At 39.2% G+C, this 17,098-nt stretch overlaps 1 long non-coding RNA gene across 1 annotated transcript in view; it reads right to left on the reverse strand.

Annotated features, from left to right (window-relative positions):
- The window catches only part of LOC101903557 (uncharacterized), a 250,125-nt gene that overhangs the window by 23,729 nt on the left and 209,298 nt on the right, over nucleotides 1–17,098 (reverse strand). Inside the window, exon 5 of the long non-coding RNA XR_003029449.2 lies at nucleotides 11,787–11,905. This is a non-coding gene — a long non-coding RNA (uncharacterized lncRNA). The remainder of the gene's footprint in view (nucleotides 1–11,786; nucleotides 11,906–17,098) is intronic.

The following is a 17,098-nucleotide window of genomic DNA, read 5'->3' on the forward strand; positions in this document are numbered from 1 at the left end:
TTCAGCCACATGGTCCTTCTGCCTGTCTGGACCAGTGCTTGATGGCAGCTGGTGTTAGAAACTTACAGTGCTCCAACAGCCCTTGAGTTCTATCCTTCCTCTGTCGGGGAGGGACCTCCCAAGTCAGTGAGAAGAATGTCCATGTATGTGTGCAAGTCTACGGGTGCACCTGTGTGCCTGGGCTTATGTGTGTAATTCTTGGTTCCAGATACTTGCATGTATATGTATCTTTAGGGGAGGTAGTGGGGTACATGCTCATTACAGGGAGTTTCCCTTGACTATTGACAACTATGGGAGAATGTTTAAAGCTTTCTCCAGGAACCAGAAATTTTCCAACCTTAATTTGAAGAAGCACAGAAATATATATATTGATAATAACTGGTTGCATTTATCTTTCCTGAAAGAGGCAAAGTTTTTGGTATGTTGTTTCTGGATTTGAAAGTAGAGTGGAAGGAAGTGAGGTCGCAGGTGTTTGGGGAAATTTTTGATCCTCCCTGCACAAAATTTCTCCACATTCCCCTTCTTTTGATTTTGTCTGGGGAGGAAGATTTTGAAATGGGTATTTGTGGGGTGTGCAATTCCATACACACACACTCCTATGCCCGTGTATATACACACATGCATTAACATGCTCACTCAATATATAACAATGTGCAAAATGTCTTGCTAGAAACTTTGGGGAAGGAAAAAGCAGTTTTCCATTCATCTTCAAAAATCCTCAAACTCCGTTAAACAGGAAAAATATAGTAGAAAGCAGTAAGTCTTAGAAGCCAAGCGTCTAGTAAGGTCATTGTGTGGGGAAGAAGTTCAGAGATGGAGGGAGTTACTCTCAAGCCAGTGGTCAGGGAAGACTGGGGAGGGAGGAGCTGCAGCATGGACCTCTTCAAGTATGCAGAGACCATCCTCTGATGAGTGTGTTACTGAAAACTGCCACTGGGGGAAATAATGGAAGAGGGTAAACTGATAATAACAGATGCAGGCAGTTACAAAGTTCCCAGTATCTCACAATGTCCTATAGCCATTGTCCGTACATCAAAGAGCGTACATCAAAGAGCTACCCCTCTACTAATTCAGTAGGTGACCACCCTCCTGGAGTTCTGCTCTCCTTTCTGAATTCATGGGGAGGTCTCATTCTGACTTCACAAGGAGGTCCCTGCAGACTTTTTCTCTTGGCAACACTAAAACTAAAGAGCCAATCAGAGGAGATGAACAAATAGATAACAGTTACTGTCCATTCAAAATGTTTGCTTATTTGAGTATTCCTTTTATCGTGCATGCCTGTTCACTCAGTTTTGTCTGAATCTTTGTGACTCCATGGACTGTAGCCCACCAGGCTCCTCTGTCCATGGAATTTTCTAAGCAAGAATACTGGGAATATATTGCCATTTCCTACTCCAGGGGATACTCCCAACCCAGGGTTTGAACTCACACCTCTTGCATCTCCTGCATTAGCATGCAGATTCCTTACCACTGTGCCACACTTGGGATGCCCCTTTTATTACTTTAAATCATTTAATAAAACCTTCATCAATCATCTATAAATTCTCAGGCACTGAGCTAGGCACTACCCACAAAATGCTTAGCCGAGATACAGTCATAGAAAACCAGCAGGACACGTGATGGGATAATTATGTGTATAGAATGCTCTGGGAAGTCCTAAGGGGACTTTCAAGAAAGCTGGAAATTAAGGGTGGCTTTATGGAGAAGGAGAAACTTTGGCTGAGTTTATTTTTTTCTGTGTGTTGAAGGAACGTTGGTTAACTTGATGAAAGGGGAATTGTGTCAAATGTGGTAAAATTGTACCGTATTGGTAAATATGATGCCAATGGAATAGCCGCTGCTGCTTTCAATTAGAATCTCTGTAGGACATGGCTTCAAACTTGTTTGCTGGACAGACTAATTCAGTGCTACCAATCTGATGGTTTATCTCACAGCACCAAATAGCACCGAGACAAAGGTTATAGAGAACTATTAATTTTTAAAATATGATGGAATCAAGAATAGTTCAAGTCATGCAATTGTTTACATTTTTAGATAGCAGAACACAGGGTTTGATGATATAACGTAATATATTTGGTTATAAAATTGAGGGCAGAAATCAAGAATATTAAAAATATTCTTGAAAAATACTTTAAAAGTTCAGGTCATTTTAACAAAGACCAAGCAGTGCTGTATGTGTGCTTAGGGGGACGATGGTTCACAAAAGCACATTAAATCATCCTTGAATGAGTATATCAAAGAAGAAATAAAAATTAAAATTGCAGTCCAATGATGACAATGAAACCTGTTTACCAAAACTTATGGGATATGGCCAAAGTTCTAATTAGAAGTAATCCATTGCCTAAAGTGATTTAGTTATGAAAAATACATGATCATTTTTTCAAGTAGCTAGAAAACGTAAATCAATCTAAGGAAAGCAGAAGGAAGAAAACAGTAACAATAACAACAGAAATAAGTAAATTAGAAATCAGAAAAATTCAGCAGAGGAAATTTTCATCAGGAAGTAAAGAAAAAAATGCAACACATTTAAAATAAATGAATGAAAAAAATGCAATGCTGCACATGTGTATATGTCATATTAACATAATTTTAATGAAAATGATGTATGTGAAACTTCACAGTACTTTGAAAAACACAATACAATGGTAAATATCTAGGGAGCTTACAAATTATCAAAGTTGATTCAAAGAGAATGGACATTTTGAACAGATGAAATAATATGGCAAACATTTCAAAGAATTATTAAGGAATTATGCTATCAAATAAAAGTTTTAGGGACAGAGATTCCTACTGACAAGTTCTCTTAAATGCTAAAAGTAATGTAAACTGTAAATTCAAGAACAGAGAAAATACTGAACATATTTAATTCATTTACTAAATAATTAAATAAATTAAATAATAACCTAAATAAATTTAATAAATGAACATTTCTAGTTTACTTACTATAAACTGATATCAAAAAATCTTATCTATATTGCATATAATAATAGTATGGAATTCCAAATTATGAATGTGGATATAAAAAGTCCAAACTAAAACACTGATAATTAAATATACAATGGAATATTACTCAGCCATAAAAAAGAACGCATTTGAGTCAGTTCTAATGAGGTGAAGTGAGTCAGAAAGAGAAACACCAATACAGCATATTAACGCATATATATGGAATTTAGAAAGACAGTAATGACCATCCTATACGCAAGGCAGCAAAAGAGACACAGGTGTAAAGAACAGACTTATGGACTATGTGGGAGAAGGCGAGGGTGGGATGATATGAGAGGATAACATTGAAACATGTATATTCCCATATGTAAAATAGATGCCCAGTGCAAGTTCCATGCATGAAGTAGGGCACTCAAAGCCAGTGCTGGGATGGGGAGGGAGGTGGAAGCGGGGTTCAGGATGGGAGACACGTGCACCTGTGGCTGATTTATGTCCATGTATGGCAAAACCCACAATATTTTAAAGTAATTATCCTCCAATTAAAATAAACTAATTAATTAAAAAATAAGTAATAAACAAAATAGACTAATAAATGAAGTTAAATAGTATGGCTAAAAAAAAATTTTTTTTTTGACATGTAAGAGTAAATTCCTGAATCAAAGAATCCAAGTCTGTTTAAATGCTATGTCTCTCAATAAGTCAAACCATGAAAGGCTACATGACCATATCAATCATATCTGATAAAATTTAGTATCCAATATTGAAAAAGAAAACTATAGTGTAGTAGAACAGACAGTATGCTTTCTTAATATTAAAAAGTCTGTATCTTAAACCAATTACAAATATCTAGCTCATTAAAACTGACAAGAGTTTGTAAGAGGTAAGATGCTTATATATGAAATATAAATAAGTAAAATTATTCAAAAGGAAGAGACTTGATATATCTTCCAAAATATTTTAGAATAATTTATAATAATTTAGCACTTGGTCAAGTGGTGGATCTCAAAGTACATATATGATATTCAACTACTTTGTATTATAAATATTTAGAAAATATAAAGAATAAAAGAACTTGCTTAAAGCATTGTATGAATATAAATATAACAGACTATAATATGTGAAAATTTTATATTAAAAAAAAACAAAAAAATCAATAAAAACATATTAAAAATTAAACCCAAATCGGTCAAGCACCAAGCACATAAATAAATAGGCTATCCTTCTCAGACAATAAAGAATCCCCCTACAACGCAGAAGATGCAGGTTTGATCCCTGGGTCTGGAAGATCCCCTGGAGAAGGGAACGGCCACCTACTCCAGTATTCTTGCCTGGGAAATCCCATGGACAGAGGAGCTTAGCAGGCTAAAGTCCATGAGGTAGTAAAGAGTTGGACACGACTGAGTGACTAACACACTCTAAAAATGAAAACAAATCCATAATGAGTGTAAGAAGCAAAGTATTCCATTTCACCAGAAATCAAAAGAAAAGAAATATAATGAAATACTATTTTCTACCTGTCAAACCAATGACATTTTTAAAAATAGTAATTTATTTTGAAGAGAATGTTGAGAAAGTGCTCTTATGAATCATTGTTAAAATGAAAATGGCTACTGATGTTCTAGAAAGTGATTTGAAAATAAAGAACCACACAGAAATTTTTACCATTGGTCCTGATAATTCTACTCATAAGAATATATCCTCAGGAAATTATGAGAAATGTCTGAAAAGATTATATATAAGGCCCTGCATCGTGAGTTTATTATAGCAAATTATTAGAGGCAATCAAAATGTCTAATAATAAATAGGAGTCTGGCATAATTATGATATGTCCATATGAGGTAACATTTTTCAGACCATTACAAATGACGTTTGCATAAAATAGTTAATGATGTGGAAGAATGCACATAATGTAATTTATATTTATATAGAGAGAGGGAGAGCAAGAGAAAAGCTAAGAGTAAGCTCACCAAAATATTAACAATTCTAAATCTCTTTATGAGAGGTTTACAAATTACTTAAAAATTTTTACATTTTCTTCATGTTCTAAAATTTTAAAAACATCAGTCAGACCAAAAGCTTGAAGAACATTCCTGATGATAGTTTCTTTTGGCCAGGATCAAAAAGAACTCTGTCTGCCATGGCATATACTTTATGGCTAGTGTATTTGTACTGCCTTTTTTTTTTTCACTCTGACTTCTGATTTTATTTCATAAATTTACATTGATAACGTTTCTCTACCCCAGTATCTGATTCAATACTTTGTGGAATGAAACTAGGGACTAAACAAATAGGCAAATGGGAAGAAATGTGAATCACGTGTCCTAAGTGATTTTCATACTACATTCTATTCCCTGAGTCTAGAACACAGCCTTGGAGCCTTCCGCTCGGAGGTCAGAGACTTATTCTTCCGTGTCTATTAAATGGCTCAAGAGAGAATGCTCATGGGCCAGTGGCAGTCAAACTCAGAGCTCCTGGGGGCTGCAGTCCTTCTTAAGCTTATGTCAGTGTCGGGTAAAAAGCAGTGAAACCTGAAAGAGAAGGCATGGGCAAGTCCCACTACATCTTTCTCCACTTCCAATTCCTAGTGGTTGGAATCTCACCAGTCTAGAAGTCAGAGGACCTTTCTTGTTACTGAAATCCTTTTAGCTATGGACCAGATTTCTCCATAAGGTTCAGGTTTTTGTTTTGTTTTTTTAATCTTTTTAATGTTAGAGATTAAAGCTAAATTTTAGCTAAGTTTGAAGGAAGATTCACAAATCACCTTTGAGAGAGAAATGGAGAAAGAGAGGGAGAGACAGAGGGAAGGAGAGAGACAGAGGGAGAGGGGGAGAAAGATGGAGAGGGAGAGAGGAAGGGACAGAGGGAAAGAAAGATCATTTTATGAAATACTTGACATAATGTTACTCTGATAAGTCTGAAGAAGTATGAGTCACTATACAACCATTCTCTCAACTCAGAACAAAAAACTTCACGGAATTACTGTGCTTTTAATCCAAAGAATTGGGTGTTTGGCATTCCATAGTGCTTTGTGGTATCATGCCAACCAGGGGAGCCACTCATGAAAACAGCATATTGTTGAATTGTGGGTCTCAGCTCTCTTGGGTTGATAAATGGCAGTCCATCTTTTAAGACCCTTCCTGAGTTAAGAAAGGATTATCGGATTAAGGTGTGTCTGGAATAGTTCAAACATTTAATGTAATTTACATTTTATACCTGGGATTAGTTTGGAAGCTGGGTGACTGTAGAAAAAAAGTTTTTTTCATTAATAGGAAAAGATGTAATGTCAAATCACTTACACATGAAGGTTAAGTTTATTTGGAAGACAGACTTTAACAGTGTGGCAATTCTTGGCATTAATACTGAAGGAAATTATGACCCACTGTCTGGAAGTGTGCTTGTGTGGGAGTATGTGTCTATGTACATGTGACATTCATTTGCTGTTAGAGGAGCAAGAGTTGAGTAAGCAGGAAGCAAACAACAGCTCTGTTCGGTAACAGGTGGGGTCACAATCTATCAGGGTTGACTGCTTAGAAAGTCATGGAACCAAAGCTAAATGTCACTTTGTTTCCTACTTGAGTTTCAACACTATCTGCCCTCCTCCCCTCCTTCCTCAAGATTTCCCTCTACCCTTCCCTCTTTCCATAATATACCATTTTGTTTCATACTTCTTTGCAGCAATAAAAAGCCCCAAAGCAATGTTAAAGGCAGATTTAACTAGCTGGTTTAATTCTAATAGATTTTGTATTTATTTGTTTCTACATTGACTTGGCCTCCTTACTGTTCTCCACTCTACTTGGAAAAAGATTTTTCATTGTATGGCCCTACGCTTTGCATTTCCTTTCTCAAAAAAAAAAAAAAAAAGGAAGATTATGTGAGTAAAAAAAACAAAATAGTAACATGATATGGATTCAGGAAGATTTAGCCCAAAATTCTTTTTTCTTTTTTTTTTTTGCTCAGACAAGGAACTTGAATCTCAAACCTAAGGAAGGTATTATTGTTCTTTAAAAACATTCATTTTGGGAGAAAAATATCCTAAAACTGTTAGGAATCTTGAAATATCACTTTCCTTTCTCTTTATATTCAGTAGAACACACTGTATCATTGACATTTATGCTTGCTGCGGTAACAAGTAAACCCCAAATTACATAAAGGTTCAAACACCAAAGAAGTTTACTTTGCTTTCAGATAAAGAATAAAATAGGTGTTCCTAATTGATGCCCAACTCTCTCCCAAATGGTGATTCAAGGACTCGTATGTCTTCCATCTACTATTCCATCATCAACACTTTGGCTTCCAAAACTGTCATTATTAATCTGTGTCAAGTTACTAGAAGAGGAAAGAACAAGAAGAATGGTATGTGAAAGATTTCTTAGGACCAAGCGTTCAAGCCCGTCTTCACTAAGGTTCACTTAGGTTCAGACTCCACTGGCTTGAACTCATACACATGGCCACATCAAACAGAAAAGGAAAGAGCGGGTATGGTCCGGCTATGTGGCAAGGGAAAAGAGGATACAGGCTTAGTGAACAGCTTGCTATTCTCCATTTTCAACTGAAAATTCTACTTGCTTAGAGTACTTTCAGTGATGTTATGCTTCATGAGCAAATGTATTGCAGCATGGTATGGAGATATGATTTGGCTATTTAAAAAATTGTGAATCAGAGCACAGCCTCTGTACAACACAAGAGTGTCTCAGAAGGTATAAATCTTCCTTTGCATCCATTTCAAATGAAAAATGGAGGATGGGGTTTCATGATAGGATTAATGGACATCTGAAGACAACTGTTTGGGGACCAAGACTAGAGTAGAGGAGGGAGTAATGCATAGGCAGCAGAGCATCTTTCTGTTGAGACGTTATGGTCGGTGGGAGCACTAGAAACTTTGACTGTTGTTCCAGCTGTTATACTAGATGAGATCTAGGCATGCTGACAACCATTATCAACAGAATACAGTAATGGCAGCAGACCCAGAATTAAAAATCAAAAGACTGAGCAGTTGTGTTCATCTGTTCCAAAGTCTATATTATTTCCTTCTATCACTTTGCTCCACTCAGGCAAACTGATTTGTAAGTTATAGTCACTTAGCCACCATTAATTTCACTAAGGGCATTTCACACTTGTACAATAAATGTTTGAATTAAGACATTTCTTTTCTTCCGAAATTGAATTGCATGTTAACTGGTTATTGGCTGTTGCTGGTGGTCCACACAATTACAGATAAGAGCATTGATCTGGCAAGAAAACAAATTGGCTCTTAAAAGAAGGCAGTTTGGATTTGACAGCTACAGATGATTAGGTGTCTCACTAATGGATGCTGTGTATCACCATCAGAGGTGTGAGAGATCTGCAAACACTTTCTCTCAACTGCCTACTTCTACCCGGAAAGGTTGCTTTAATCTGCCTTCTCCTATCCATGCACATTAGCAGAATCCATTGATAGGGGATAAAGCCCCAAGTTACCTGGATGACTCATGAGTTTTGAGATAGGTAGAAGTTACTAAGAGAAATCTTGGTTCAATCAGGTAGCATCCAAAGTGATTCTGGTTTCAACTACAAATGTCTGACAGACAACTGGTACAAACAAGCTCAGCCACACATGACAAAGTAACTTCCCTCAGGGATGGTAGACCAGCAAGGGTATTCCTCCAGAGATTCCATTCTATTGTAAGAACCCAGATTCTGGACACCCTGGCTAGAGGACATCTAATGTTATGTCCCCTAATGTGATGTAGGTAGTTTGCCCAGTAATTGGTTTGCTGGCTTTTAGGACTTGATCAAACCTAGACAGCATATTAAAAAGCAGAGACATTACTTTGCCAACAAAGGTCTGCATAGTCAAAGCTATGGTTTTTCCAGTAGTCATGCATGGATGTGAGAGTTGGGCCATAAAGCAGCCTGAGTGCTGAAGGATTGATACTTTTGAATTGTGGTGTTGAAGAAGAGTCTTGAGGATCCTTTGGACTGCAAGGAGATCAAAACCAGTCAATCCTAAAGGAAAGCAACCCTGAATATTCATTGGAAGGACTGATGCTGAAGCTCCAATACTTTGGCCAACTGATGCAAAAAACTGACTCATTGGAAAAGATCCTGGTGATGGGAAAGACTGAAGGCAGGAGGAGAAGGGGATGGGGATGACAGAGGATGAGATGGTTGGATGGCATCACTGACTCAATGGACATGAGTTTAAGCAAACTCTGGGAGATGATGAAGGACAGGGAAGTCTGGTGTGTTGCCATCCATGAGTTCGCAGAGAGTCAGATGTGACTGAACAACAAGAGACTTGATCTTAGCTCCAACACTTTCAGGGAGAATGACTCAGGTCTTGTTCTATCTAGTGACCTCAAGACAGAGACAGAACCCCCTGCTTCCAGGACACGAGTATCAGCAGCTTGACCTCCACCCTTCTCTATTCTAGGCAAGGTAGGGGGCTTCTGGTGAACAATTCAGCACTGCCAATCTGATATCTCAGCCACCCCCAGTAGAAGCCATTTTGGGGTAGATTACATTGACTTTTAAGAGTCATCTATACAACTCCTCCAGTGTAAGATGATCTCATTGTAAAACTCTCTGTCCCTCAGGGGAGTGATAAGCTGCATTCTGTTTAAGAGCTTCAGGTCAAAGTCCAGATCCCCAGCTTTATTCCAGCTCTGGATACATATGAAAGAGGCTATTACTTTCCAGGGGTCAAGCTTTTAGATCTTAGCCCATCGAGAAGATAATAAAAAAGCACTTGTAGTTGGATTTTATTCATCATTTATATAATCACTGAAATTGCAGATGAAATAGGCCATTATGTCATCCCGCCTCTCTTGTTAGCCAGTGTGTATGTATTTTCTCTTTTATAACATCCCATAAAAGCATCCTACACAGGGTTAGATCATAACAGTCTCTCAGCCATTGTGGCAAGTGCAAAATATTCCAAATGAGTTAAGTTTCTGCCTGATTTCCATCTGGAAGATTCTGGAGATGGCTCAGTCTGAGCAGCCATGCCTTTTTCCTCATCCCTCCTGACCTCCATCTCTGTGATGGAAGCAGGGCCAACTCTTTCTGGACAGTGGTACAGGACATGTGTCATTACGAGCTCTGACAGAAGAAATTCAGATAGTTCTCTGGCCATATTTGTCAAGCAGGAATATGTGGAATCTCTGTGGGAGGCTAGAGGCATACTCTTAGAAAGTCAAAAAACATTAAAAAAATTTTTTTTATTGGAGTATAATTGTTTTACAACATCATGTTAGTTTCTGCTGTACAATGAAGTGAGTCAGCTCTATGTACACATATATCCTCTCCCTCTTGTCCTCCCTCCCTCCATCCCGCCCCTCTAAGCCATCACAGAGCACTGAGCTGAGCTCCCTGTGCTATGCAGCAGCTTCCCACTAGCTATCTATTTCACATATGGTACTCAATGAGAAATTTTCTATGTTATATTTTCAGTTTGATGATCTAAAAAACACACATGCACTTATTCTGGGGCATCTGAAAGACCTCAGAATTGACAACTGCTACGTGATTCCAGAGCTCCAGTTGCGTTTGTGTTGGAGCCAAGTGGTATGTTTCACTAATGAGAAGGGGGTGAGGTAGAATTCACTTGCACTGTAGTGAAAACCAGAGGACTTCAATGTATACTAAAGAAGCAGTGGCTTCTCAGAATTTTCATAGACAGAAGTACTGTAGGGATGGGGTCATTGCATAACAGGTGACAGCAGAGGCAGGCCAAACTTAAAAGCGAGTACATACACCATAGCCCTTGGAATCACAGTCACATTCTGAGCAAAAATTAATTTTACCAAGTTGTCATATGGCATACTAAATGAATGCTAATGATTCTGGTATTAGTTTAGTTTTATTTGCAAATTAATTTTGACTGTATTGCTTAAGGGTTAATATGCATAAGGAGTTTATGCTTAGTTTAATGGTTATATATATCTAAGAAACATTAAAATAAAATGAATTGGAGTCAACATGGGGCTACATGACAGTTGTTTTCCTCTAAAAAGACATCTAAATGCTGTTCAAGTAGAAGAAGTACTGCTTTATAGGATTATCTTGTCTTTCTGAGGACTACATTCATTCTGTTTATATCTCCAGTAGCTATCCACAGAAAGCATCAGTTCCTATTTTCAGTGAATTTTGAAGACTGGACCATATCTAAGAAGGAGAAAATTATTTTCTTTCATCTTTTTTCTTGCAGGGTGTTCTGGCCATATCCCTATGTAATGGACCTCCTATGGACCTCTCTGAACAATTGCTTACAAATATTGAGGACTAAGAAAAATGGATGAATTATATACTGTATGCCCTTCCTTCTGTCCTCTGATAAAGGTACAAATAGCCTTTTGATAACAACCTGTCTCATAAAAAGTATTCAATAAGCTGAATGAGAGAATGAACCCAGGTCAACAACAAGAAGTCACCGAGGCATGAAACAGACATCAGCAATCAGTTAGTTGGCCAGAGAATATCCCAATAGCATGGAAGACATCTTGCAAAGCAGTCTGTGCAAAGTTCCCTGACGCGCAGTCTATTAAGTGGGGTTCCCAGGAGCCTGGTGTAGATTAAGCTCCTTATTTCATGTTATAAATTAAAACAGAAGAAATCTAGTCCACTAGTCCTCCAGGCAAATGCTTGATTGTTCTTTTGTAGGAATCCCTTGACAATGTTAGAGTAGGTGGGTTTTAGAGGAAGTGAATCATCTGGAGATTTATCTAGGCAGGTAGAATAAAATAATGAGCAGAAAGGTGCTCAAGGGACCCGTTGGGAAAGAATTATGCCAAGAACATAGAGAATGCGAGAGGGAGGAGGAAGATGGGCTAGGCAAGAGGCTGGGAAAGGTTACGTTAACTCACCTCTATTGCATGCCCTCTTTTTACATCTTTCTCAATGAAAAGATAAAAAGAATTGATGGAGCCTGAGATGCCAGCCATAGGCACTCACATCCTGGTTTCTCTTTGCTACCACGTGGAATCTGAAAAAAAAAATGGCATAGACAATATTATTTACAAAGCAGAAGAGAGATACAGATGTAGAGTACAAATGTATGCATACCAAAAGGGAAAGAGTGGGTGATGAGATGAATTGGGAGATTGGGACTGACATAAAAACACTATTGATACTATGCATAAAATAGATAATTAATGAGTATAGCACCGAGAACTCCACTCAGTGCTCCGTGGTGACCTAAATGGGATGGAAATCAAAAAAAGAGGGGATATATATATACATGCAACTGATTCACTTTGCTGTACAGTAGAAAAGAACACAACATTGTAAAGCAACCATATGCCAATAAAGATTTTTTAAAAAATTGTTTTAAGTAGCATGGTATGAAGGATAACTTGTTTTGAAGAAATGTCTTATCTTCCATTGATCACTCAGCTCTGGGTGGGCGAGGACATCTACCTGGTGAGTCACAGCAGGAGAGTAGGAGCTGATGGCCCTGACTGTACCTGAGCTGATGCAACGGGCAGATGGAGCTTTATCTCCAGCTTAGAAAATCAGATCAGATCAGATCAGTCGCTCAGTCGTGTCCGACTCTTTGCGACCCCATGAATCGCAGCACGCCAGGCCTCCCTGTCCATCACCAACTCCCGGAGTTCACTCAGACTCATGTCCATCGAGTCAGTGATGCCATCCAGCCATCTCATCCTCTGTCATCCCCTTCTCCTCCTGCCCCCAATCCCTCCCAGCATCAGAGTCTTTTCCAGTGAGTCAACTCTTCGCATCAGGTGGCCAAAGTACTGGAGTTTCAGCTTTAGCATCAGTCCTTCCAAAGAAATCCCAGGGTTGATCTCCTTGCAGTCCAAGGGACTCTCAAGAGTCTTCTCCAACACCACAGTTCAAAGGCATCATCAATTCTTCAGCGCTCAGCCTTCTTCACAGTCCAACCCTCACATCCATACATGACCACAGGAAAAATCATAGCCTTGACTAGACGGACCTTTGTTGGCAAAGTAATGTCTCTGCTTTTGAATATGCTATCTAGGTTGGTCATAACTTTCCTTCCAAGGAGTAAGTGTCTTTTAATTTCATGGCTGCAGTCACCATCTGTAGTGATTTTGGAGCCCAGAAAAATAAAGTCTGACACTGTTTCCACTGTTTCCCCATCTATTTCCCATGAAGTGATGGAACCGGATGCCATGATCTTCGTCTTCTGAATGTTGAGCTTTAAGCCAACTTTTTCAGTCTCCACTTTCACTTTCATCAAGAGGCTTTTGAGTTCCTCTTCACTTTCTGCCATAAGGGTGGTGTCATCTGCATATCTAGGGTTATTGATATTTCTCCCGGCAATCTTGATTCCAGCTTGTGTTTCTTCCAGTCCAGCATTTCTCATGATGTCCTCTGCATATAAGTTAAATAAACAGGGTGACAATATACAGCCTTGACGTACTCCTTTTACTATTTGGAACCAGTCTGTTGTTCCATGTCCAGTTCTAACTGTTGCTTCCTGACCTGCATACAAATTTCTCAAGAGGCAGATCAGGTGGACAATTCACTTGTCTAAATAAAAATAGGGTTGCTCCTTACTTGGGGACTATTACTGGAATATGTCTGTCCTTAGATTACTTTGAACTTCTGAAAGGACAAGTTCTCATGAAACTCTTCCTTTATTATCCAGGTTAGGGACTGTCTCCACTCCATGTTCTTCACCTGGCCCCCCTCTTATCATACACATTTGGGAATATTATTATTAAACAAGTGTTTCCTCTGCTATTTCTCTTGTACTCTCAGACATTTCTTCAATTTCAAAAAAAAAAAATGGATTTGATGTCTGAACAAGCGGGGAGTTCATTTTTCTTTCCTTCCACTTACCGTAGGATGTCCTATGTATGACTTGGTCTCACTGAACTGCTTTTCCCTCATCTATAAATTGGGACAGTCTGAACAATCTTGCAGGATTTTTGAGATTAAGATGTGTAAATGCAGTCTGTGAACTGTAAAGGGTCATTCAAATGCCAAGTACCGGAAACTTGCAGTTAATTAAGCAGAATCACTATTCAGAGTCATCAAACCAGGAAGTCTTTGTTTTTAGGGGCTTTATGACATTATCTTTGCTGGTTCCTTGACTCTGTGCTTCCTGACTCTCCCTAACTCAGACACAAAGTTTTCAGGTGGGATGCTGAGTGCACTGGAGTGCACTGAGCGCTGCGTGCACCGGAGTCCACTGAGCACCGCGTGCGCCTGAGTCCACTGAGCGCCGAGTGCGCTGGAGTGCACTCAATTACCTGAGTCCCTTCCCCTTTTTGATGGAGTCTCAATCACTGACACTGTCAATGTCCCTGTATATTTAAGGCAAGAGGAGCCTGGTGGGCTGCAGTCCATGGGGTCGCGAAGAGTCAGACACGACAGAGCAACTTCACTTTCACTTTTCACTTTCATGCATTGGAGAAGGAAATGGCAACCCACTCCAGTGTTCTTGCCTGGAGAATCCCAGGGACGGCGGATCCTGGTGGGCTGCCGTCTATGTGGTCACACAGAGTTGGACACGACTGAAGTGACAGCAGGGGGATGGAGGCAAGAGTGAGACTCTGGACAGAGTTCATATTTTTCCTCCTTTGCTCTAATAACATCTTAAACCCACCTTTATATAATATTTATATGACCCTGACTTATATTTGTTTACCCATTTCTCTCTCCCACTGGCCAATGAACTCTACGGAAATATGGATTCTTTGTTTGTAATGGCCAGAACATAGTACAGTGTCCAGTGTAGAGTAAAAATTTCCTGGAATTTTCTCTCTTCCTTCCTTCCTCATTGACCTCCAGCACTGGCAATTTGGCCATGCCTTCTATTATGACTGAATGCCAACTCTAGTTGCCCCCAGCAATCTGATCATCCTCTAAGCTTTAATCACAACCTCTTACCTCACATTGCTCAAGACCCCACATGGAGTACGCAGCCTGATGATGAGTTCCATTAGTCTGTAATGATCTGCTACTTGCGTGTTTTTAAGGAAACTAGTGGAAGTGCTATATATGTGCAAAACAGAGAAAAAAAGAAAAATAGAAGAAAATAAAAAATAAAATTAAAAAGATAGGCCCAGAGGACAGAGGGAGAACTGTTGAAGGAATATTTTGGCATTTGCTTGGTTATAAGGAGGCTAAGTGAAATCAATGAAAAAAAGAAAAAAGAAAAAAACTCTATTGGTAAAACTTAGCTCAGCTTAGAGACTAGTGTTTCCCAAAGTACATTGCACAGGGACTTCCCTGCTGGTCCAGTGGCTGGGACTCCACACTCCCAGTGGAGGGGACCTGGGTTTGATCCCTGGTCAGGGAACTAGATCACATATGCCACAACTAACAGTTTGCATGCCACAATTAAAGATCCTGCATGCCACAACAAAGACTGAATATCCTATGTGCTGCAACTAAGGCCTGTGCAGCCATATAAATAAATAAAACATTTTAAAACAAACAAGCCGTACATTGCACAGAAACTAGTTCTGTGGATGTTGTTTGGTGGCTAAGTTGTGTCTGACTCTTTGCAACCCCATTGACTGTAGCCTGCCAGGCTCCTCTGTCCATGAGATTTCCCAGGCAAGAATACTGGAGTGGGTTGCCACTTCCTTCTCCAGGGATCCTCCCAACCCGGCAATTGAACCCGTGTTTCTTGCACTGCAGGAAGATTCTTTACCACTCAGCCACCAAATGCTCCATGTCAAATAAGTTTATGAAGCACTGTGTTATAAAAAGTTAAACATGTTTCTTTACCCTAGAATACCTAATAGCTTTTTATGCGACAATTTAGCTTAGTCATTTTCAAGAAGGGATAGTCATACTGCTTTGAACTATTTTTTTGATCACTCTTAACTGGAAAATTCCAAAGGATCAGGTGTTCCTTGACACACATTTTTGGGACACACTGCCACAGAGATATGTATTTGAATGTTAAGGTACTTGACAATTGGTTCCAAGGAACCATGGAGTAACATGGGCCCAATCTGCCTGCCAATGCAGGAGACACAGGAGACATGGGTTCAGTCTCTGGGTTGGGAAGATTCCATGAGCAGGAAATGACAACCTACTCTGGTATTCCTGCCTGGAAAAGTCTAGGGACAGAGAAGCCTAGCAGGCTACAGTCATGGGTTGCAAAGAGTCAGACACAACTGAGTTACTGAGCACACACATACAATGACAATGTAATTAGCTAAACTCTTGCTTGATTAAACCATGTCTTCAAAGGCTTTGACTAATAGAAGGCTGGCAAGCTGGAAATATTATTTCTAGTTGTCTGCCTTCAAACTGTTCACGTTCCTATCCTTATCAACTCATTCATAAACACAAAATTTCACACTTTGCCTCAAAGAAACAACTGATAAAAACAAAAGGTTATATAACAAACAATAGTTTACAATGTCCAAGAATTTTGGTTGTTTTCAAAGTCATTAAGAGTTATTGTACAAGACTGTTAACAAAACATATAACTCATCAAACACTATGCCGATAGTTAGTTTCATCAGGTGTAGGGAGACAACAATCCAGCTGCCTGTGTCCTTTCAGACCTGACATTTTAGTGGATACAATAATAAATGAAAGTGTCTCTATGGGACAATAACAAACACAGTGATAGGTTTGGTGACATATAGTGGAATAAAAAGTCAAAGTCAAAGAAACTGAGAATGTCAACCCCCAAGAAGCAGCAGCTTAGCTAAAGGATATAGCTTCCAGATGGCTCAGTGGTAAAGAATCCACCTGCCAGTACAGGAAATACAGGAGATGCAGGTTCAGTCTCTGGGTAGGGATCATCTCCTGGAGTAGGAAATGGTAACCCACTCCAGTATTCTTGTACTGAGCACGGTACATGACATGTATCTAGAGTTGCATGAGCAAAGGGGAGTGCTATGGGTTGAATTGTGTGTTCCTTTCCAAATTCACATGAAGACCTAACTCCCATAACCTCAGAATGGGATTGTTTTTGCAGATAGCGTCTTTTTTTTTGGGAGGGGGGAAATAGTTGCTTTACAATGTTGTGTTGGTTTCTGCTGTACAACAATGTGAATCAGCTACATGTATACATATTTCCTCTCCTTGAACCTCCATCCCACCCATCTAAGTCACCACAGAGCACTGAGCTGAGCTCCATGTACTATACAGCAAGTTGCCACTAGCTATCTATTCTACACACGGTGGTGTATCAATCCTAATCTCCCAATTCATCCCA

Source organism: Bos taurus, chromosome 15 (genome assembly GCF_002263795.3).
Source record: "Bos taurus isolate L1 Dominette 01449 registration number 42190680 breed Hereford chromosome 15, ARS-UCD2.0, whole genome shotgun sequence".
NCBI classification, from domain to species: Eukaryota; Metazoa; Chordata; class Mammalia; order Artiodactyla; family Bovidae; genus Bos; species Bos taurus.